Genomic DNA, 23,638 nt, shown 5'->3' with positions numbered 1-23,638 from the left:
CCCGCTCACAGGCCCTGCTTTCTCTCTCCCCCAAATGAGCCCGTCTCCAGAAGCAGCTCCCAGGAAAGGACGGCCCAGTGGGGGCTCCGAGAGGACAGCTTCTTGGCAGAGACGGAAGTGGGCGGAGTGGATCGAATTTTTTCCTTTGAGGCCCAAAGGGCTGTCAACCCTCTTCAGCTGCCCCGGGGGCCTGACAGCCACCAGAATTTACGACCTGGACAGCTTTGATCCAGGCCTCTGAAAAACATCAGGAACAGCTCGGCTCTAAGCCCCGGAGAAGGAGGTTTATGGACAGGAATGCAGCCTCCTAGAGAAAGAGAGCCCCTGGGAAGCAGTGCCTGGGGCAGGTGGAGCCTTGAAGTACCCCCTTGCCATCTGGGGAGAGGGCACAGGGGCCTGGGCCTCAAACCACCAGTGACACTGTTCAGAGGGATGGGAAGTTGCCATCAAAACTAAACCGGGAAGAGGCGACACTCTGGCCCAGACCCCTGAAATTCCCTCACACTTGCTCACCTGTTCTTCCAAACACGTTGCCCAAGTTACTCTAAACAGAGACCAGAGAGAGTGCCAGATAAGACAGGAGCTGAGAGAGGCACGTCCACCCAGCAGGCCCCTGGGTTCTGTTCTTGTTGATGATACTGTTGTTCTTAGCGATGATGGGTGCGGCAAATCGCTGGATTAGGTTTCATCCCTGTCTCCTTGCAGAAAGGACAGCAGGCAGGACAACGTCCAAGCAGCCACAGAACCCCCGCGGCCCTTTCCCTCGCCCTCAACGTGGCCCTTAGGGAGGGCAGGGAATCGTGCACCCTCAGGGAACATCCTCAGCTTTGCCCATTGGCGAAGATATCCCCGAAATAGAGCCACATCCAAGACGAAGGAGGAGCCCAAGAGCGTCGTCCGGACACTGCCTCCGATCAGTTGCCTCAAACTTCCATCCTCAGCCACTTCCCTAAAACCGCTCCCTTTGGGAAAGCAAGCTCAGCTGTGGAGAGCCACAGAAGGGTCGTTAGGAAGCCAGCCAAACAGGTGTGGTCTCTGCCCTCTGGGGTCCACAGTGTGATACAGACGTCAGGAGACAAGTGTCTTAAGAGACATCCCCAGAAACAGGCAGCTATTCACGGGCCCAGCGAGCCTGTCTGCGGCCACGCGGGCAGGAATAGACACGTGTGCGCTGAGCACCGAACTGGGTCTAATGACACTGGCCTGTCTCGCAGGGTCATCTTGAGAAATAATAGCTGATGTCAGACCATGAGCCAGAGCAGCTGTCCTGCATTTGCACTCAACAGGAGGAAGGGACCTTCAGTTACAGCGGGAGGGATTAAGGTTAAACATTAAGAACAGCTTCCTGGAGAGGAGGGCTGTGAAATGTGTTACCCAGGGCCTGCCATAGACATGCCTCCTTCAAGGAGGCTTGAAAGAAGCAGGAGGTTGGGGACCTCGCCAGGCCATCTCGTCCATCCTGCTGAAGGCAAGGACTTAAGACTCCAAACCCACCAGGCAGGGCCCCTCGGACACAGGATGACCCCGATGGCTCCTTCCAATCAGAAATGTGATTTTGAAAATCTCCCCACACCCTACAAATTGAGAAGAGAATCCAGAGACATCTTGAGACTACCCTTCGGGGCCTACTTTCAAGCCTTCGTTTAGCAGTAGTCAGCATTAACAACAGAGTAGGAAGCAGAGTGGTTTCCAAATGCTGTGGAGACCGAGACGGAAATGTATCAACTAGCACCGAGAGAAAGCCCCACACCCCCAGGGACAGAGAAATCATAAGATCATAACCTTTGATTGCCAGAGGGAACCATCCACCCATTTTACAGATGGGGAAACTAAGGCCCACCTAGACATAGGCAGTTACTTTGAATCAGAGCCAGGACTGGAAGACCCTGGTGCGGAGCCTGGCTTTACCAGCAAGTCACTTAACTCCTCTGGTCCTTGGCAGCCTCGTCTCCAACATAAGAATATTATAAATGTTAAACCGAATACATAGGACAACGTCACCAATTCTAGAACTCAACAGATCTAAACTTTAGAACTTACTATTGTTATTCTCAGTTTGTGAACCTTTCTGTTAAGTCTGGCTGCCTTTATTGGAAGTGAGTCTTCTAAATTTTCAGATGAGCAGAAAAATAAAATGTTTGGTCTCTAAGACCAGGGAAGATATGTAATTAGCCTTAGACATCTTCCCATCCCAGTCCATTCATTTTCCAGGTGAGAAGATGGAGGGGTGTCCAAGGGCACTCACAGAACGACAGGAGGGAACGTGGGAGAGGGGATGCAGAGGGGAAGCTTTCTGCTCCTTCAGTTCCCCAGGGGAGAGCCAGTCCACTCCCTGGCCCTGGGGATGGTTTTCAAACACGTGAACTTGAAATCCCAAGTTGTTCTTTAGAAGTTGCCCCTTCCATAGCCCCCAGTTACCGGATCCTGAGGTTGGTACCCAGAGGGTCCCGGAAAGCCTTGACGAACCTGATGAACCCGACGTGGTCGCTGGCACCAGAGTAGGTGGGGTTTGTCCAATGGCTTGGCTTTCCCAGCCCTGCCCTCCGTAGCCTCCTGCCTCGTCCCATCTCCAGCCCGCTCCCCAACACACTCTCCCTCCATCTCTAAAATCAATCCCCACCAGAGAAAAGAGCAATGGAAGGCACACAAAGACACCTCTTGCTCGCAAGCCTCTATGTGAGTAAATATTACCTGATTTGACTTCCCCCCACCCCGCCCCGTCCCACGATCCTGCAAGGTAGTTATCATTACCCACCTTTGAAGGTAAGGAAACCGAGGGTCGGAGTGGTTGGCCATGCTGACCTCGTCACACAAGGAGTGAAAGTGGCAGGTCGGGGGATTAAACCCCAGTCTCTGCATTCTGAAGCCGGCCCTCCTCTCCTGGGGCAGCCGACCCAGTCCAGCCCTGGGGCTCCACTCGGAGTCCTCTTCCTGAATGCTTCCAGCATCACTTACCAGTTCTGATGCCCCAGTCTTCACCTTGTCCCCGGGCCTGAGTCCCCTTCTTGGTGAAGTCCCCTGGGACTAGCAGAGCCCCCCCACCCCCACCCCCTGTTCCTCAGACTCTGGAACAGACATCCTTCTGTCCCTTTCCTACCTGGCCTTCCAAGCATCCAGATTCTCTGTCACTATGAACTTCCTGCTTTGGGAGAGGGTCTGTCCCCTCTCTCTGTTACATGGGTGACTACCCTGTCTGTCACCGCATCCTTCGGGTTATAAGGTGTGCCTGCAGAAAGGGACTCCTCCCAGGACCTGCTGTCGGACTTTGCCCCAGATGCCCCTCAGCCGTGCCTGGACTAAGATGCTGCAACCAAGCCTCCTGGAAACGCCCCAGGAGACAGGACCACAGCAGCAGAGTGGGCAGGAGAACAGACCCTGGAGTCAGACTGACTAGCTGGGAACTCTTGGGCAAGCTTCTTATCTATGCCTCAGTTTCCCCAGCTATAAAATGGAAATATGAGGACCTACCTCATGGTACTCAGTAATTAAATGAGTTAATATGCGTAAGCAATTAGAACAGAGCCTGGCACGTGGTTAGTACAACGTACATGTAATTAAGTGAAAGTAAATGCCTATCCCCTTCAGTTTGAAAATCACATTCCCAGGCTTGGGGAATCTCAGGGTTGGGAGGATACATCTCCTGCCCAGCACAAGAGTGCTTACAACCACAGCACCCAAGGGTGAGCATCAGGCTCTGGAATACCTCTAAGGATGGGGAGCTCACTACCTTACAGCAGCCTATCCCAGTGTTAGACCTTTTTTTTTTTTTAATTGAAGTATAGTTGATTTACAATCTTTCAGGTATACAGCAAAGTGTTTCAGTTATATATATATATATATATATATATATATTATTTTTCAGATTCTTTCCCATTATAGATTATTACAAGTTGCTGAATGTAGTTTCCTGTGCTATACAGTAGGTCCTTGTTGTTTATCTACTTTATATACAGTAGTGTATATCTGTAAATTTTGTTTTGTTTTGTTTTTACCCTGAGTTAAAAGCAGCCTCCCTGGAGCTTCCACCTCCTGGCCTGAGCCCCAAGCCTGTTTCTGCCCACATGACAGCCCCACGCTCCCTCCTCACCCCCGCTCCAGGCACCCTCAGCTGTGCACCGTGATTTACGGGCGGTTTCCACGCTGACAGTGAATGCAAACCAGCCTGGTACATTCTCACCTGCTTCCCGCACCTTCCCTCCCCAAAGCCCCCAGCCTGGCATTCCAGCACACACGCCAGTGCTGACAGCTCTGAGGGCAGCTCAGCTGGTCTGGGCATGTCCAGAGCCACTGGCTGGTGCCCAGGGACACAGCCGAGATTGTGGGCCCCGAGCAAAGCCTCCAAGCCCAGGTCCAAAGACAAGGAAGGGAGAAGATCTTCCAGAATCTGCCTTAACACAGGCAGAATAAACAGGTGGGGGTAGCTGGGAGGCACCAAGAAGACTCTTGCTTTTTTTAAGGTCTTGTGCTTTGGGGTTAAGCCTTGCCCTCTTCCTCTTAACCTTTACTCAATGTAAAAATTGATGTTTATTGTTAAAAATTTATTATATAAAGCCTGTGATCCTTTGATGAAAATGAAACTGACATTTGTGGTGGGTAAATGACAGAACAAAGTGCCTAAGAAGAGAGAATATTCTGGAAAATGGAGGAAAGAGCAAACCCCCTCCACCTCTCAGCTTGCCTGGAATGATCGAAAAGGTGAAGATAAATAATATTTATTTTAGGGCCTACCATGTGCTAGGCATTGCCCTTCACCATTGACCTAAATGAATATATTTAATCCTTCCAACGACACTATGAGGTAGACGCCCCTTCCACCTACAAATAAGGACATCAAGGCTCAGAGAGGTCAAGCAGACTGCCCAAAGTCACACAGCTAATAAGCGGCTGAGTCAAAGCTCAAACTCAGGTCTGGCTCTGTGCTAAGCCCTTTCCACTTTCCACTGTGTGACCAGACCCCACAGCCCCCTCAGTGTCACCCAAGCCCTGAGAGCTTCCACATCAGGTTGAACGAAGTCTCTCTCTCTCTCTCTCTCTGTCACACACACACACACACTCATATACATATGTACACACACAAATACACACCCGCACACATAGCCTCAGGCTCACAGAGGCTGCCCAGCACCCAGGGACCTGGAGCCATCCTCAGCCCCTCTCAGGGAGAAGCCCAGCGCAGGGCCCTGGAGCCAGGACGTTGCAACCAGACCCCCTGGTTCCATTCCCGGCTCAGCCTCCCTGGGGCTTGTGATCTCTTTGAGCTGCTGCTTCCCCATCTGTAAAATGAGGACAACTGCAGTTACCTCTCTGGGTTTGGGGGATGATGAAACGAGTCACTTTGTGAACAGTGAGTGAGTGAGTGTCACACACATATGTGTGCAGCATTGAGCCCTGGTAGTACAGGAGGGGCCGTGCTGGGGGCAATCCACATCTCTGAGTCCCCGTCTCAAAACAGGAGGGCTGGTTCCAGATGAAGCCTCACAGCTTTTCCAAACCAAGCATCCCAGGATGAAGCCTTAAGTGCTTCTCTCTGGGGCAGAAACGCCTCCTAGCAGGAGCCCCAGAGGCCAGCTGGCTCCAGGTGCCATTGGGGGACATAGGAACTTCTTCCCAGCTCTTTTAGAAAGAAAGCTTGAACTAAAGGTTCTGAGTGCCCAGTGTCCAGCCTAGAATGAGGTGACGTCCAGGAAGCCACCACAGAGGCGCAGGAGCCAGGAGGGCCTAGCCTCCACATGCCTGAAGGGCCCTGGCAGCCCACGCGCTGATGGCCCTGGGGGTGGGTGTGAGGACAGGACACCCCCAGTGATACTGGTCAGGGGGCCATCTGCTCTGCCTTCTCACCCAGAGACAGGACCCGGGGTGGGGGGTGGGGCGAGCGAAGACATCTACCCTGCGGGGAAGTAAGTAAGGTCCTGGGAACTCCTCCCCCGCAAAGGACACAGCCCTCCTGGGCACCCCACGCCCAGGGCCGCCTGAGCCGCTGCTCCTTCACACGTGACCGCTCCCCCGCTCAGAACCAGGAAACCACATTTATATTGGGGTCTTCTCTCACTCTACCATTAGGCTGGGAAGAGGCAAAGAGGCCCTGCAAGTGTTGGATTTTCCCTCTTTTTATACATTTTGGGACCCACTGATTCCTGATTTCCATCCCGCTGTGGAAAGGGACTGACAACTCATATGTCCAACTCGGTGCAGCTCAGCAGAGGTTCTCCCTGGGCACATGCCAGGAACTAGGTCTCTAGGGAGAGACAGAGATGAACGAGACACAGCCCCTGCCCCCGAAGAGTTTAGAATCTAGTTAAGGAAACAGAGTAAACAAATGACTCCAACACAAAGGAGAGGCCATCACTGCTAGATGAAAGACCAAAACAAAATGCCCCAGAAGCCCAAGAAAGGGACCTGTGGCAGGAAGACTAAGTAGTATGTGTTTGCTTTCTAGAAAGTGATATCATATGACGTCATATGATATCACTGAGATGTGGAATCTAAAATATGACACAAGTGAACATATCTACGAAACAGAAACAGACTCACAGACATAGAGAACAGACTTGTGGTTGCCTGGGTGGAGGAGGGCATGGCTTGAGAGTTTGGGGTTAGCAGATGCAAACTATTATATACAGGATGGATAAACCACAAGGTCCTACTGTATAGCACAGGGACACATATTCAATAATTTGTGATAAACCATAATGGAAAAGAATATGAAAAAGAATATATATATGTATAACTGAATCACTTTGCTGTCCAGCAGGAATTAATCCAACAATGTAAGTCAGTAACATAAATTTTTTTAAAAAACAAGGTGATCTGGCAAGATTCCTCAAAAGCCTTAAAAAAGTGTTCATAATCTTTGATCCAGAAATTTCCACTTCTAAGGATCTATTTTGAGGACATGATCAGAGGTGTGCATGAAGATTTACGGGCAAAGACATATTTATGTTACTTATGAGAGAAAAATGGGGGCACAAAGCAAGTGTATAATAATCACATTATAGGTGAGAGGATGCAGAGGGGAAAGTGTTCAAGCAGAGAGAAGAGGATGTGCAGAGACACTGTGGCAACTCCAAGGACTGAGAGAGAGAGAGGGAGAGAGAAGAAGAAGATAGGGGAGGGGGAGAGGGAGGAGAAGGAGAAGAAGAAGAAGAAGAAGGAGAAGAAGGAGGAGGGGGAGGTCAAACCTTGTGGATCTCAGACGGTGGTGAGGATCCCAGACTGCTCTCACTCACTCACCCTAAGGGCAGTGGGAAGGAAGCCTTTGCCGTATTTTACAAGGAGGGTAGCCTCTGGCCGCACCGTGGCAACTGCCCGCTGTGTGCAGGCGCCAGTCTAAGCGCTGCATGGATTTACTTATTTAATCCACACCGCTTTGTGAGACAGGGAAGTGAGACTCAGCGAAGTGAAGTAACTTGCCTAAGGTTGCACAGCAGTAAGAGACAGAGCCAGACAGTCTGGGCCAAAGAAGTTAGTTGCTGGGCTAAGGGTGGAGGGAGGGGACAGCGTGATGTGGGCAGACCAGTTCAGAGCCATTGTTAGGAGCCATGATTAGCAGGACCTGGTGAGAAGTGAGGGTGCCGTGGGCAGTGGTGGGGAGAGACAGGGCAAGGGTAACTCCGAGGCCTCTAGCTGGCACCTCCCTGATTTGGGGTGTGTTAAGTACATATGCATAGCTATTATATATGTACACGCACACAGACATATATGCCATATGGCCTATTAGGCAGAGAGAGAGTGGAAAGAAATACAACAGGATGGTAACAGTAGCCGTCTTTAAGTAGTAGGCTGAGGAGTTATTTTTGTATTTCTTTTTTACACACCTGCACGTTTTGTAAACTTCTTACACTAGGTGTACATTATTTCCATAATCCAAGTAAAATTGTGAGGCCTCCAGATATGCATGGAGCCGTGGGCAGCACTGCCTGGGCGTGCAGAGGCCCCCAGGCACTGTCTGTGGCACGCGCTTGGTGAGAGACAAGCAGCCTTCTACAAGCCTCCCAGCTGCAGCTCCCCCTGTGCTCCTCCAAGGCCGCCTACAGCCTGAGGTCAGCCCAGCTCTACTCCGAGCCTCAGGGTGGACATGGGAGGTGGAGTCCTCAACAGGAATTCCAGACCAGGCTGAGAGGTCCTGGCTTCCTGTGGAGGAGCCCATAACACAAGTCCAGCGGGAAGTAAAAGCAACCTCATGGTGGCGGGATGGGGAACAGATCCTCCTGTGGTCCCCACGGTAGGTGGCAGTGGGGTCTCCCACTGGGCTCTGCGTGTCCTGCCAACCCCCCTGCACTTCCTCTGCAGGTCTGGGGCCACATCCCAGCTTCCCTGCCGTCTGGATGTAGCCAGAGGTAAGTCCCAGAGAAGATGGCTGGGAAGCAAGAAACAGGCCATTCCTCTAACTCTGTCCTCTTGAGAGCAGGATTGGGGTTCAGAGGGCAGCGTCTACAATAAAGACTCGAAAAGGCCCAGAGAACCCCAGCCGAGCGGTCAGGAGCTTGGGTGGGCTCAGCTGAGGGTGCAACCAGGGAGGCACCCTCCTTATTCCCCAGGGAAGCAAAGTGAGCTCCCTTGAAACCGGCCGGTAGGAAAGTGCTAAGGAAATAGGGGCGGGGGACCCCAGGAAGAAGTGTCCGTCTGCCCGGCAGGGCTTCTCTGCTGCCTTTGGACAGGCCACTTCCGGTTTCTGGAAAAAGCCACAGCAGCTTCAGGAGTCAGCACACCCCAGTTCACATCCAGGCTCTGTTACCACTTTTGAAGAGTTACCACGTTAAAGACCTAAATGTCAGACTGGATACTATAAAACTCCTAAGGAGAACATAGGCGGAATGCTCTTTGACATAAATCACAGCAATATTTTTTGGATCCATCTCCCAAAGCAAAGGAAACAAAAGCAAAAATAAACAAATGGGACCTAATCAAACTTCAAAACTTTTGCACAACAAAGGAAACCACAGACAAAACAAAAAGTCAACCTACTGAATGGGAGAAAATATTTGCAAATGATATGATATGACCAGTAAGGTATTAATATCCAATATATATATAACCAGCTCATACAACTCAATGTCAAAAAAAAGAAAGAAGAACTGAATAGATGTTTTTCCAAAGAGGAAATGCAGGTGGCCAACAGGCACATGAGAGGATGTTTAACATCACTAATCGTCAAGGAAATGCAAATCGAAACCACAATGAGATGTTACCTCACACCTGTCAGAATGGCTGTCATCAAAAGAACACAAATAACAAATGTTGGCGAAGATGTGGAGAAAAGGGAACTCTCGTACACTGTTGATGGGAATGTAAATTGGTGTAGCCACTGTGGAAGACAGTATGCAGGTTCCTCAAAAAACGAAAATTAGAACTATCATAGGACCCAGCAATTCCACTCTTGGGTATATATCCAAAGAAAGCAAAAGTACTAATTCCAAAAGATACAAGCACCCCAATGTTCACAGCAGCATGATTTACAATAGCTAAGACATGGAAGCAAACTATGCGTCCATCGACAGATGAATGGATAAAGATGTGGTACATATATATACAATGGAATATTACTCAGCCGTAAAAAAGAATGAAATTTTGCCATTTGCAGCAACATGGATGGACTTGTAGGGTAGAAAGAAAAATGCTGTATGCCAACACTTACATGTGGAATCTAAGAAATACAACAAACTAGTGAATATAGCAAAGAATGAATAGACTCACAGATATAGACAACAAAGTAGTGGTTACCAGTGGGGAGAGAGAAGGTGGAGGGGCAATATAGGGGTAGGGCATTAAGAGGTACAAACTATTACGTATAAAATAACCTACAAAGATGTATTGTACAACATGGGGAATATAGCCAATATTTATAATAACTATAAATGGACTGTAACCTTTAAAGATTGTGAGTCACGATATTGTACACTTGTAACTTATATAATATGTACAACTATATTTCAATAAAAATAAACAATTTTTTTTTGCGGTACGCGGGCCTCTCACTGTCGTGGCCTCTCCCGGTTGCGGAGCACAGGCTCCGGACGCGCAGGCTCAGCGGCCATGGCTCACGGGCCCAGCCGCTCCGCAGCATGTGGGATCTTCCCGGACCGGGGCACGAAGCCGCGTCCCCTGCAACGGCAGGTGGACTCTCAACCACTGCGCCACCAGGGAAGCCCTAAATAAAACTTTTAAAATTGAAAAGTTAAATGGTTACCATGGCATGCCTTAAACTTATACAGTGCTGTACGTCAATTAGATCTCGGTAAAACTGGAAGGAAAAAAGTGGTTATGATGGCAGTGGACTCACAGGGCTATTGGGAGACCACAGATTGGGAATGGGGGCCACTGTGCCCAACACACGGATCCACACAGCAAAGGGCTGCCTCTTTAGGAGTCTGTTGCAGGGTAACGCTGTCCAGGTGCTGTTCGAGTGACCAAAGGACACATACACACACACACACACACACACACACACGTACACATCGGCGTCAGCAGTCACATTTATGAAGGCATAAAGCTAAGCATAACCACCTAAAACACACAAATGTATGCACAACCTGTTTACTCGCATTCTTGTAGTCACATTTCATTCATAATCGTAAGTTAGGACAATATGCAAATTACAAAGTGCTTTTTACCTGACCCTTATTATCTCATTTGATTATCAAAACTTACGGCGAGAGGTAGGTAAGTTAATTGTTATCATCCAGTTTTCACAGATGATAAAACTGAGCTAAGAGTCTCCCAAAGACACACAGTAAATGACAGCAGTAGATTTAAACCTGGTTCCAAGCTGTACGCTCTTCCACTCTGCCACACAAGCTCCCATGACATATATACACCCTTATCTCCTAATCGGTAAATCGAAGTTTCTTAGCCGCCAAAAAGACGACTTGGAATCAGCCCATCAGGTGAGAGTCAAATAGGACAGAGAAGCTGATAGTCTAATAGAGAAGGCTCCCTCTGCCATCAAGCAAGAACAAGCAGCCCCTCAAGTAAGAAGTACACTTCTTACTTCCCAGCCTGTACCTGGCATGTTATTTCCACCCAGGACACCATCCCCAGACTCCCTCTAATCAAAAATCAAAGCCCAGCTCAAGTCACACCTCCTCCGAGGAGCTCCCCTCCTCCAACACTCCCACCACCACCATGCTGCACACACACACACACACATTCTCGTTTCTCTCATGTCCCATTATAGAGTCGGGTCCTCACTGCTTGGCACATGTGGTTCTGGAATTGTTTTCTGTGTTTCAAGTATGAGAGCAAGGGCTCTGCGCTCAGCCAGCCATGGGTTTGAGTGAGCCCCATCTCCCCCTTCCTAGCTGTGTGGCCCTGGATAAGTTGCTTAACGTCTCTGGGCCTCATTCTCCTTGCTATCGAAGGGGGATAATGACAGGACAAACCTCATACTTATGAGAGCTAAATGTAAAACCTGTGCCCGACACAGAGCAAAAGCCCAATAAATGTGACCTAGGAATACAGTTTGAGTTTTCCAGCAAATGTCCACGGAGTTTTGGACACATTCTTTTAGGAACCCCCTAAAGGGTCCAGCATGGGGCTGGGCACAGCCAAGTCCTCAGTTGGCTAGTAAAGATGAGCCACCAGCCAGCTGTGGGCGCTAACCTGTCTGGCCTCAGTTCTCTGATCTGCGGGGCTCGGCGTCTTCCCTGACCCAGAGCACAGAGTGGTGACAAACGGCACTCTCAACAGCACAGATGGTCCCCAACTTATGACGGTTCGACTTACGATTTTTCAACTTTACGATGGTGTGAAGGCGATACGCATTCGGTAGAAACCATACTTCCAATTTTGAATTTTGAGCTTTTCCCAGGCTAGCGATCTGTGGCACGATGCTCTCGTGATGCTGGGCAGGGCACCAGCCACAGCTCCTCGTCAGCCCTGCTCTCAGGGAGTGGGGAAACAGCAGATGCGCTTACCACCATTCTGCACCCAGACAACCGTTGGCTGTTTTCCACTTTCAGCACAGTATTCAATCAATTACAGGAGAGATTCACACTTGATGATAAAATAAGCTTGGTGTCAGATGATTTTGCCCAACCGTAGGCTAACGGAAATGTTCTGAGCCTATTTAAGGTTGGCTAGACACAAATATGCTGTCTGGTAGGTTTGGTCTACTATATGTATTTTCATCTTATGATATTTTCAACTTCTGATGGATCTATTGGGAAATAACTGCACCATGAGATGAGGAAGGTCTGCATTCGCGAAGCGGGGTGGCTAAGTGAGCCAGGGGCTATTTGGACCTGGGTCTGGACCCTGGCTCCACCTTGAGCAACAGGAACGTCCTCTCTGAGCTTCAGCAATGAAGTAAGGGTGACAAGAGTAACTTCCCAGCACTGTTACAACAACTCACGGGCGTCACGCACGCAGAACTCCTGGCACGTGACAAATAAACGTGCAACACAGTCATTGGTGGTGGACATTGTCGTCATTTCCATTATTATTGTTACTAGCAATCCCTAGCATGAAGGATAAAGGAGGTACAGAGAATTCAAGCCACAGCTGCTGGGACAGAAACGACTTAGGAAACCGTAATTTGAAAAGATATATGCACCCTAATGTTCATTGTAGCACTATTTACAATAGCCAAGACATGGAAGCAACCTAAATGTCCATCAACAGATGAATGGATAAAGAAGATGTGGTACATATATACAATGGAATATTACTCAGCCATAAAAAAGGATGAAATAATGCCATTTGCAGCGACATGGATAGACCTAGAGATTGTCATACTGAGTGGCGTAAGTCAGACAGAGAGAGACAAATATCATACGATATCACATGCATGGAATCTAAAAAAAAAGGGTACAAATGAACTTATCTACAAAACAGAAAGAGAGTTACAGATGTAGAAAACAAACTTACGGTTACCGGGGGTAAGGGGGCATGAGGGATAAATTGGGAGACTGGGATTGACATATATACACTACTATATATAAAATAGATAACTGATAAGGACCTACTGTATAGCACAGGGAACTCCACTCAATACTCTGTGATGACCTGTATGGGAAAAGCATCTAAAAAAACAGACTGGATATATGTATATGTATAACTGATTCACTTTGCTGTCCACCTGAAACTAACACAACATTGTAAATCAACTATACTCCAATAAAGATAAGAAAAAAAGAAAAAGAAAGAAAGAAAGAAAGAAAGAAAGAAAGAAAGAAAGAAAGAAAGAAAGAACGAACTTAGGAGAATAGTCTCTGACAGAGTGAATAGTAAAAATTTGAGAGCTTGTGTATTACATGAACCCCAGGATCTCCTTTCTCTCTAATACTCAGTGTCAGTGGATCAAACCACACGTCTTTCCCAGGCCCCCATCCCGTAAGGTATGGAAAGAAGCTAAATACATACTTGTCCTCTGCTGTGGGAAGATCCTCGGTGCCACCTGGGCTTTACTCCAGCTTGTCCGGTCAAGGCCCCTGGGCAGGCAAGACACACCCAGGGCGGCACCTGTGAGGCACGGTCCCCTCTGGGGCTGAAATCACAGGCTCCCTGCCCCTGGGGAGCCCCTGCCTGCCCAAGGCCCATCTCCAAAGTGCAGAACTGCAGGCAGCCAGACTGTCCCAGGCTTGTCCGAGTACTGTCCCCCAGCCGGGAGGCCCAGGTCACTACTGTGACCCTCTGTGGGGCAGGGCGGGGCAGGAGGGGCCTAGGTGAAGGAGGAAAAGTCTCTCGGGGACCAGGAGAGGAGTCGGGCATGAAGCAACGAGCGCTCCCAATGAGCAATGGGCACTCCCAACTCCCAGAGGGGCTCTGCCCCGCCCGGCCTCCCTTGAGGCCACTGCAGCCAACTTCAGCCGGGCCACTTGCCAACCCTCAAGTGTTGCCTTTAGGGGAACTCAGCAGCTTTCAAGGTGCTGACCTTCCTGCCAGTGTTTGCCGATGAACACCTGTCACAGGCGTGAGTACCAATGACAGCCCCGAGTGAGTGGCATTAAGGGGACACCTGCATTAGTGACATGCCTTTTGAAGGTCAACGATGCCTATTTAAGTACCTGAGGGGAAGGTGAGGGTGGGAGGCACCAGCCACCCTGCAGTCCAAGCCGGGGGCTCCATGACTTGTACTAACACTCTCCCCAGGCATCCCTGTAATTGAAGGAACTCAGAGACTTTCTCTCCCTCACCCTGGAGCAGGGGGTGACAGAGAAAGACACATTTGTCTCAAGCCGGCCCTGCTCACCTCTGCTGGGAAGCTGAGCTCCCTCTGTGCTCACAGGAGGGGGCGGGGTGGGAGTTGTTGATGCCGGATGAGAAGATTTGGAGGGGAGGCGACGGGGACAGCACATTTCCAGTGAAAATACAGGGGCTCGGGAGAGGGAAAGCCTTGACAGAGTGTTCCCAATGACAGCACACCCTGGATGGGCCAGGCGTCGGCCTAAAAGTCGGGAGGAATGTATACAAAGATAGCTGCTCCATTTCAAGAAAATGGAACAGGTGTCCCAGGAAAAAAAAATGTCCCGACAAATGAACTTATCTACAAAACAGAAAGAGAGTTACAGATGTAGAAAACAAACTTACGGTTACCGGGGGTAAGGGGGCATGAGGGATAAATTGGGAGACTGGGATTGACATATATACACTACTATATATAAAATGATAACTGATAAGGACCTACTGTATAGCACAGGGAACTCTACTCAATCCTCTGTAATGACCTGTATGGGAAAAGCATCTAAAAAAACAGACTGGATATATGTATATGTATAACTGATTCACTTTTTTTTTGGCAGTACGTGGGCCTCTCACTGTTGTGGCCTCTCCCGTTGCAGAACACAGGCTCCGGACGCGCAGGCTCAGCGGCCATGGCTCACGGGCCCAGCCGCTCCGCGACATGTGGGATCTTCCCGGACCGGGGCACGAACCCGCGTCCCCTGCATCGGCAGGCGGACTCTCAACCACTGCGCCACCAGGGAAGCCCCGGAAGCCCCCCGACGCTGATTTCTAAGAGGTCTGTGCATGTGATACATGGTGGGTGGTGGTATTATTATAAAAAGATGTCGGGGATAAACCACAGGCCTCCCCACAGATGCGACGGCCAGATGGAAAGGTTGGCAGGATTTTGACCTCACTTGTTCTCTGTGTTCCAGGATCCCCACAAAGCTCCGCTAAGGGGCCCAGACACCAAGTGCTTCCATCAGCAAAACAGAGACGGAGAAACGGCAACACAGCACCGCCCAGAGCTTAAGGACCACGCTGTGTCTCCCACCAGGGCAAGTTTATGACTCACCCCACATTTTCCATTTCCCATCTTCCTGCGGGCCTGTGACTCACCTCAAGAAGCCATTTTCCAGTTGAGGAAAACTGAGACCCCAGTCACTGAGCTTAGCTCAAAGCAGAAACCAGGGGTGGCTATAATGGTAACGGGTAGCATTTATTACCGGAGCCTGGCGCTAGATACACGCTAAGGTTATTAATTCATGCAATCCTCACCTTATTATAATCTCCACTTTATAGATGAAAAAACGCGGAGGGACTTCCCTGGCGGTCCGGTGGTTAAGACTCGGTGCTTCCACCGCAGGGGCCGTGGGTTCGATCTCTGGTCCCGGAAGTTCCGCATGCCGCGTGGTGCAGCCAAAAAAAAAAAAAAAACTCAGAGAAATTGATGGAATTGCCCAAAGTCACACAGCCAGTTAAGGGGTGGGACAACCCTCACACCTGTCTATTTGGACCCAAGGGCGGTTTTTAACTGCTATAACTGGGGCACGGCCAGGATCAGGGCTCTATGGCTGGGTGGGAGGGACTGAGCCCCCAGGGAAGCCTGCAGGAGCAGACAGAGAGCCCGGGACTCTGCTGAGACCAGCTCCCTTCCTCTCAGAAGAGAGAGGTTCCCAAGGTCTGGCAGGGAGGAAAGCCTCGGGGTTTAACCCTGTACTGGTCCAAAGACAGGTTCCCGGCATCGGGAGGGCAATGAGAGAAGAGAAATCAAAGCCATAAAACTTCCCTGCCACCTAAGGCAGGTAAAGGGGAGGAAACGAGGCCAGCAGCCATGTACCCCTCGATCCATATTTCACAGGAAAGATGATAGCAAGTGGACACGTCACTCCCCAAAACCAGAAACTCAAAGCAATTTTAGATGAACTTTCAGAATGATGAAGGAGATGACCGTGTTCGTGTTATACACCAGATAAATCACACCAAAATGATAGCTGTAATTCCCAAAAGTACACAGAGAATTGATTTTACTATGACACTTATCATGATGAAAGGGTTCACCCCTGCAAGGACCCTTCTTAAGTGGCTCCAGCTTAACCCCTGCCCCGCCAGGTCCAGCTCATCTGCTCCCTGAGCCCCAGCGTGCAAAGCTGCCCCCTGATTCCAGGCTGCAGCCTGGCGCTCTCCCTGGGCCCCACCAACGTGGGTCACCAGCAGCTTCCGAAGCCCTGGGTGAGCCCAGCACCAGCAGACGTCTAAGGTCAACTGAGCTCCTCTCTGAACTAGGAAAGAGCCTCACTGGCTGTGTCTGTCCGAGTCTGAGTGAAGGGAGAAAAGAACTGGTGTTTTTCACGTTTACCTGCTTCTGCACAATTACCTGTGCGCTGGGTGTTATGACTTACTCGCTTTATCAGATGAATTAACTGGGGCTCAGAGAGGCCAACTTACCCAGAGATTTGAATCTGGGTCTTAGTGACTCCCAACTGGATTCTCTTCCCACCACGTCCTGCTGGCAGCCCTGCTTGGGCTGCTAAGATGCTACCCCCAAACCTGGGCCAGAATTTCATTCATTCATTCAGGGCTCAGCAAGTATTATTGAGTATCTATAGGTACCAGGCACTGGGTTGGGGAGACAGTTGAGACCAGGACTCTGTTTCTGCCTCGTGGACCTAACTTGACACAAATGAATGAAAGTAAATGAATTACAAGCAGTGAAAGAGTGCTTTGAAGGACATGCATGGTGCTGTCCCACTTTAAAAGGGAGTTGCCTGGGTCAGGAAGAGCAGAGGAGGCTTCCCTGAGGAGGTGACCGCAGCTGAGAGCCCAAGGATGGGACGGTGCCAACCAGGCAGAAGGATAACTGCACGGTGGGGACCAGGGTCTGGAGGCAGGTATAGCCGGAGTGGAAGAGGAGGTGAGAGAAGCAAGCTGTCAAAGGAGGCCAGAGGGATGGGAGGGCTGAACGAGCAAATCAAGGAGATTTTCTCCATCCACAGGAAGCCATGGAAAGCCATTGCAAGGATTAAGCCGGGGAGGTTGGGACATGATCAGATTTGTGTTTCAAAAGCTCACTCCAGTGCCGATTCGAGGACCAGGCTGAGCTTAGGTGGCCTGGAGGCTGAGCTTGTTTTCAGACTGGCGCCCAAGAAGGCATAAGGCATAATGTATCCTTACAGGCGTATTTGCATCCTACCAGCTGGAGGTCAGAATTATACTGCTCACCATCAAAGGCTGCTATCAGACTTCAAGAACAAAGACTGGATAGAACAAGTTCTATAAAATAAGCTATAAAAACCAACTCAGGACAAAATCAAAGAGCGTTGCTGGAAAGAAAAATAGATGACGTTTCAGAGTTAATGTCATAAACATCTTTAGCTCTATATTGCCATCTGTTTTTATACTTCTAACTTCGGAGCTAAGATCGCTTCAGCCATGTTGTTCAAGAGTTTCTTCTGGTTTGGTTTGGTTTGGTTCTGGGGATTTGTCTTTTGTTTTCTAAATGCGGCTGGTCCAATCCCGGTTCTGCCTCTTACTACTTTGTGATCTTGGGCAAAAGCCTTGACTTTGAACTTCAGTCTTTCCTTGACTTTACAATATTATGATCCTGTGACATACAGAGACTCTATAAGAGTCAGATGGTGAAGGCTTCTCAAAGTCAAGCTGTGGGAACTTACGGTCAGACATACTCCAGAGAACAAATAACAGGAAAGCTCTCTAGCCCCCAAGCCCCCTAAAAACAAGTCTGCTGGGCTCCAGGAATCTGGCTGAGAGCAAAAGACATACCTTTAAATCAATAACCATAGTAACGTGCCCCACGTTTACAAAGATTAGGAGTAATGGGGGCAGTGATCAGAATGCAATCATCTTAAAATTATCAAAGGACAAAAAAGCAGGACTCGGGCTTCCCTGGTGGCGCAGTGGTTGAGAGTCCGCCTGCCGATGCAGGGGACACGGGTTCGTGCCCCGGTCCGGGAGGATCCCACGTGCCGCGGAGCGACTGGGCCCGTGGGCCATGACCGCTGAGCCTGCGCGTCCGGAGCCTGTGCTCCGCAACGGGAGAGGCCACAACAGTGAGAGGCCCACGTACCCCAAAAAAAAAAAAAAAAAGCAGGACTCAAGTAATTACCTCCCAATAAGTTTCTTCTCTCTTGAATTCTCCAAGTTACAAGGTAAACACTTAATGAATTAAACTAGAAAGTAGAGAGATTTTAGAAATGTCATTCCGCTGCCCAAACAAGTCTATAGGAGGACAATTAACAAGTGAGCATGGTATAACTTAGCAAAACCTAGATACAAGCTCCTACCGGATGCCTTTAAACCAGTAATTTTCAAACTTAAGTAGTAAAAGATAAGAACACATTTAAAGGGAAAAAAAAAATCGCACCAATCCCCATGGGGTTGACTTAAGTTATTTTACCATAAATTTAATATATACAAACACTGACTGAGGTATAAATCCTATGCTTCTAGCTCTTATGCACATATAAAATAAAAACAAATTTATGGAATAAATACAATTAAAACTACCAAACCAATAAAATTCAAATTAACAACATTAACTTACTATGATGGATAATGATGCCTTGTAGAAGCTAGGTCTGGTGCTGGGCTCACCAGAAAGATATCATTGTTCTAGGCTTCACCTCCGCTGTCAGCTCGACTCTTTGGACTTTAACATGATGGACCATTATTTAATCCAGAGGTCATCAAACATTTTCTATAAAAGACCAGATTGTAAATATTTTTGGCTTTGCAGACCATATGGGCTCTGTCACAAACTACTAACTCTATCGTTGCAGCATGAAATCAGCCGTAGACAATGGTTAATGGATGGACCTGGCTGTGTGCCAATAAAACTTTATTTACTAAAGCAGGTGCTGGGCAGGATTTGGCCCAAGGGCCAGAGTTTGCTGACTCCTGATTTCATCCATCATCTTTATTATGTCATCATTTGGCCTTTTGCCTTTTAACAACGACTTTCACTCAACTATTGATTTATTATTTTTATGGACCAGTCAATCCAATAATTCATTCCAAATTTCAACCTTGAAAAAAATTAAACGGAACATGTATTTCTTGCCTATTCACAACTCAATCACTGATAAAAAGTTGATATGAAAAAAAGGCAGGATCTGAGTAATGCACCTTCTAAAGTGGGTTCTGGGTGCCTGTGGTCCCCTGGACCATGTGTCAGTTCCGTCCTTTTATTTCTTTTCTCTATTTGAACTACAGATTAGACTCCAACAGTGATATCCTTCTACCTTAATTGGACATGAGCATATCATTTAAGATTGTCAGCCTCTGCTGTTTTCTCTCTATTTTACCGTTCGGTCATTCAAACAAAAAAAAATCATTGAGCACTTACAAAATGTCAGGCACTGTCCTGAGCACTTGAGATCTTAAGTGCGGAAAACAGACCCAGAAACCCAGCCTTCACAGATCTTACATTCAGATTGGGGAGTGAGTGGCAGAGACAGACAATAAAAATTAGTCTATTAATACATACATGGTGCTGTTTGAATGAAATGAAATGAAGGTCTATGTTCAATAATGAAAGAAACCGGCATCTTCATCTTAGAAAATGATCCCAAAGAGAAGTGTTCTGTGTCTACCCTGTACAAGGATTCAACGACCGCAGACAGGGAAGGTTTGCTTTGTTTTGTACTAGGACAGGTCATCCTAACAGGAGCCAGGCTTGCTCACCAGCCCATCAGGAGCTACCATCCTGTCACATCCGGGGCTCCTTAGGTGCCAAAGCGGTCAAAGCACAAAGGCTCCAGAACTGAAACGGGGCGGCACTGTTTAGTACTTGCAGGTGACCTAAGGTATTGCTGGTATCGTTGGTTAGGTAATCTCACCTCCTTCACAGCCCCTCACAGATGGCCTGGACATGAGGAAGTGGACTTTGGAAGGCCTCGCCAGGTCCTGGCTCTGCCACTGGCGACTGTGGACCAGTCAGCCACCCTGTTTGAGTCTCAGTTTCCCCATCTATAATTCTAGAATGACAGAAGTGCCTTTCCTGTCTCCCTCAAGATTCTTCAGAAAACCAAATGAGATAAGTTATGAAAGAGTTTTGAAAATGAATCTGCTGAGAGTTGGCTTGGCCCCAGAAAAAAAGTTGGAGGGCCCCAGAGAGGGGAGATTTGTATTGATAAGTAACATGGGCCCTGGCCCCTCCAACTCACTGGGCCCTGCTTATCTGCACTGGGTCCTTACTTTTGTTCAGCCCTGTGTACAGGCAATCTATCAATGTCATGTAACCCGGTTATTACAACTGGTATGATGATGAGGAGGATGATATCAGTGTGTTGGAAGAACTACTAAAAGTCTACATTTCTAGAATGTTCACACAGTTGAATCCTCTTTACAAAGGAGAGACCCTTATCTCTATTCACCTTCACGAACATAATTAGCTAGCAAGCCTAAATATTTTTTCCTCTTTCATTTTTTCTGGCGAAACCTTTTATAGACTGACAATATACATTATTCCTATTATCTTTTGCTTTAATCAGTTTCAAAAAACTATCCCCCAAGCCCCATTTCTATTGCATTTTCCTCCAGACCTTGGAGAAGAAAAAAAAAAAGCAAAGCAAAATAAAACTCCCTGGTCTGCAGACTGTATTTCTGCAGGGTCATGGAGAAGAATATGAATGAATATTCGGATTTACTGAATACGAACAGGAGGGAGGACATTCCTAAAAGCTCTCAAACGTCTGTACAAACACTTTCATCCCATCCAATCCCTACTGTGTGAAAGCACAGAGTCAGGACAGACACAGAATCATCACTTACTAAGCCCGATTGTATGCATCGCACTGTCCTACATACATTAATATCAACCTGGGTATTTACCGAATTTCTACTGGGGGAAAATCACTCTACAGTGTACACCCATCTAAACACAAACACGTACGGTTCTCTCTGTCCGTCTGTATCTTTCTCTCTCCAACTGTCTCTCTCTGCCCCATATCCTCTGACCACAGACCGGTTGTTCTCAATCAAAGGCTGCCCAGAATCAGACCTCATAAGCGCCCAGGGCAATAGCCTGAGGTTTACAAAGACTAATAATAATGTGGTTCCCAAGAGGAATAAAGCATCTTCCATCCTCGCTCCCCACCTCCCAGCCACCAGGCACCCCATTCCCAGGAGGCAAACACAATCAGACTAACTCCAAGAAAACCAGCCCCCAAGATGACAACATTTTCAATTCACAGGCTGGTTTTTTTTTTTCTTTAATATGTGTGTTTTGTGCTTTTCCCTCTGTCGAAAGAGCACAAGCCTTTCATTTTGCCTTTTATTTGTCTTGCGGCCGGTACTGTGAAAGTGTATTGGCCTTTCAGTCAGTGATTACACATCATCACATACCCAATTTATAACACCATGCCCCAAAGAACAGATGTAATAAAGCAAGGGCAGGAAGTAGCAACCTGATAAAACAGAGCTGCCGACTCAAAGGTCTTTGCATGTGTGCAGGACAGAAAACAGTGCCGACGAAAGGCCTGGGAACCTGTATTTTGCGAACGACTGCAGATGTTATGGACACAGCCCCAGTGGGTGGGTGGAATGGGGAATAGAGAAAGTATAAGACCCACACACAGTGAACAGACTGGTGGTTGACAAGGCGGAGGGGGAGGGATGTATTGGGAGTTTGGGGTTAGTAGATGCAAACTATTACATGTAGAATGGATGGACAACAAGGTCCTAACGTACAGCACAGGGAACTATATTCAGTGGACTAGGATAAACCATAATGGGAAACACTATAAAAAAGAATGTAGGTACATGTATAACTGAGTCACTTTGCTGTACAGCAGAAATTAACACAACATTATAAATCAACTATACTTCAGTTACAAAAAGAAAAAAGTGTGAGACCAAATTTCCTGGCCCAAGGTCTTCTATGCTCATCTGATCCAACCCAGAACAGATCCGCGACCAGCCCCCTAAAGTCAAGGAACCCTTGGTTGGGAGGTCAGTCTACTCACTAGTGGTTTGGAATTCTATTCCTTTGTTGCAAGAGATTCCCTGGAACTAGGGTCGTGAATAGGGCCTTTTGATGGCCACTTGCTAGTGACACCTGCCCTAATCATCCTCAGAGACTCCCAGACTGCAGAAAGGATCTACCTCGAAGGACCCAGGAAAGATTTCCTTGGTTCCATGACCATATGAACAGAAATTATACCAGTTATCTCTGACTTTACAACTAATGAGATGTACAGCTCAATGTAATTTATTTGTACGTCTGGACTAAATCAGAAAAAAAAAGTCTTTCATCAAAGGAAGGGCCCTCATTTGGGGCTCAGAAAATGTGGTCCCTCCACCCAGGGCGAACGGGCCTCCCCTTTGCCCCATCTATCAGTGGCCTCTCCCTTTCGCCCAGGTGGCCTCCAGGTCAGGGGTGGAGCCCCCTCCTCCTCCAGGCTCCGACTTGTTTGACAGGCACTTCGCCCTCAAGCCCACAAATCCAGTTCCCTGACAGTCAACTGGGTACAGGTCTTCCTGGACATGAGGTCAGAAGGGACCGTGACACAGATGCCCTCCAGACCTGCAAACACTTGGGTCCTTTCCTTCAGCGGTTTCTCCAGAGTGACCTCCGTCAGTTTTGATCTCAGCCAGGGGGGACCATCTCCCGGTCCCTGTGCTGCTCTGAGCTTTGGCTTCCTTGAGACCCTGCCCCCCACCCTCCCTACCTTCCCCCCGAGCCGTTCCTCTTCCCTCCTCCTTCCCTCCTTTCCCAGGAGACCAGGGGTGATCTCACGGTCTTCTCCACCAGCCCAGGTCCCTCTACACTTAGTCACGTAGTGGCACACACCCTCACACATCCATGCCCACTCACACATACACACACCCCTGCTCACACACACTCGCACATGCACAAGTACACACCCCCATTCACACTCACACGCTCACAGCTCACTCACATACACACTGACTCACATACAGTCCTACATACTCACACATGTACAGAGTCCTTTCCCAGCTGCTCCACCTGCACCGAGCTCAGAATCTAAACTCTGTCCCACACTTTCTACCCTTCAGTGTTGTCTCATTGTTTTATGTGTGTCGATCACACATCACGCCCCCTGACTCTGCCCCTGAACTGCACAAGGTTAAGGCAGAAACGTGGGCTTCCCCCGTCCCTCATCCATGGTATTTAGAGCTCAGTAAACTTTCAGAAGTGCTGAGCTGAGCGAGATCCTGGAGATCACCGAGTTTCCACGTTCCCCGCTCCAAACTAAGCCCACTAATGGATGGACACACCCACGCACACTCGCACACACGCATGCACACATGCATGCCCTCACACACACGTGCACACATGCACACACTCACATGTACACACGCACGCTCGCACGTACACACGCATGCTCGCACACACGCACGCTCGCACGCACTCAGTGATTGATGCGCTGATTGGAAGGATGGAGACAACAGTGCATGGACTCCAGGACCACGCTGTGGTTACTCCCCTGTACTT

General features: G+C 48.6%; 1 pseudogene; it reads left to right on the top strand.

The window, feature by feature from the left end:
* LOC112413126 (eukaryotic translation initiation factor 2 subunit 3, X-linked pseudogene) overlaps positions 1-23,638 on the top strand; it is a 159,566-nt pseudogene that overhangs the window by 104,025 nt on the left and 31,903 nt on the right.

Source organism: Neophocaena asiaeorientalis, unplaced genomic scaffold (assembly GCF_003031525.2).
Source record: "Neophocaena asiaeorientalis asiaeorientalis breed wild unplaced genomic scaffold, Neophocaena_asiaeorientalis_V1.1 scaffold14, whole genome shotgun sequence".
In the NCBI taxonomy this organism is placed as follows: domain Eukaryota; kingdom Metazoa; phylum Chordata; class Mammalia; order Artiodactyla; family Phocoenidae; genus Neophocaena; species Neophocaena asiaeorientalis.
This window is presented reverse-complemented; position numbering and strand designations above follow the sequence as displayed.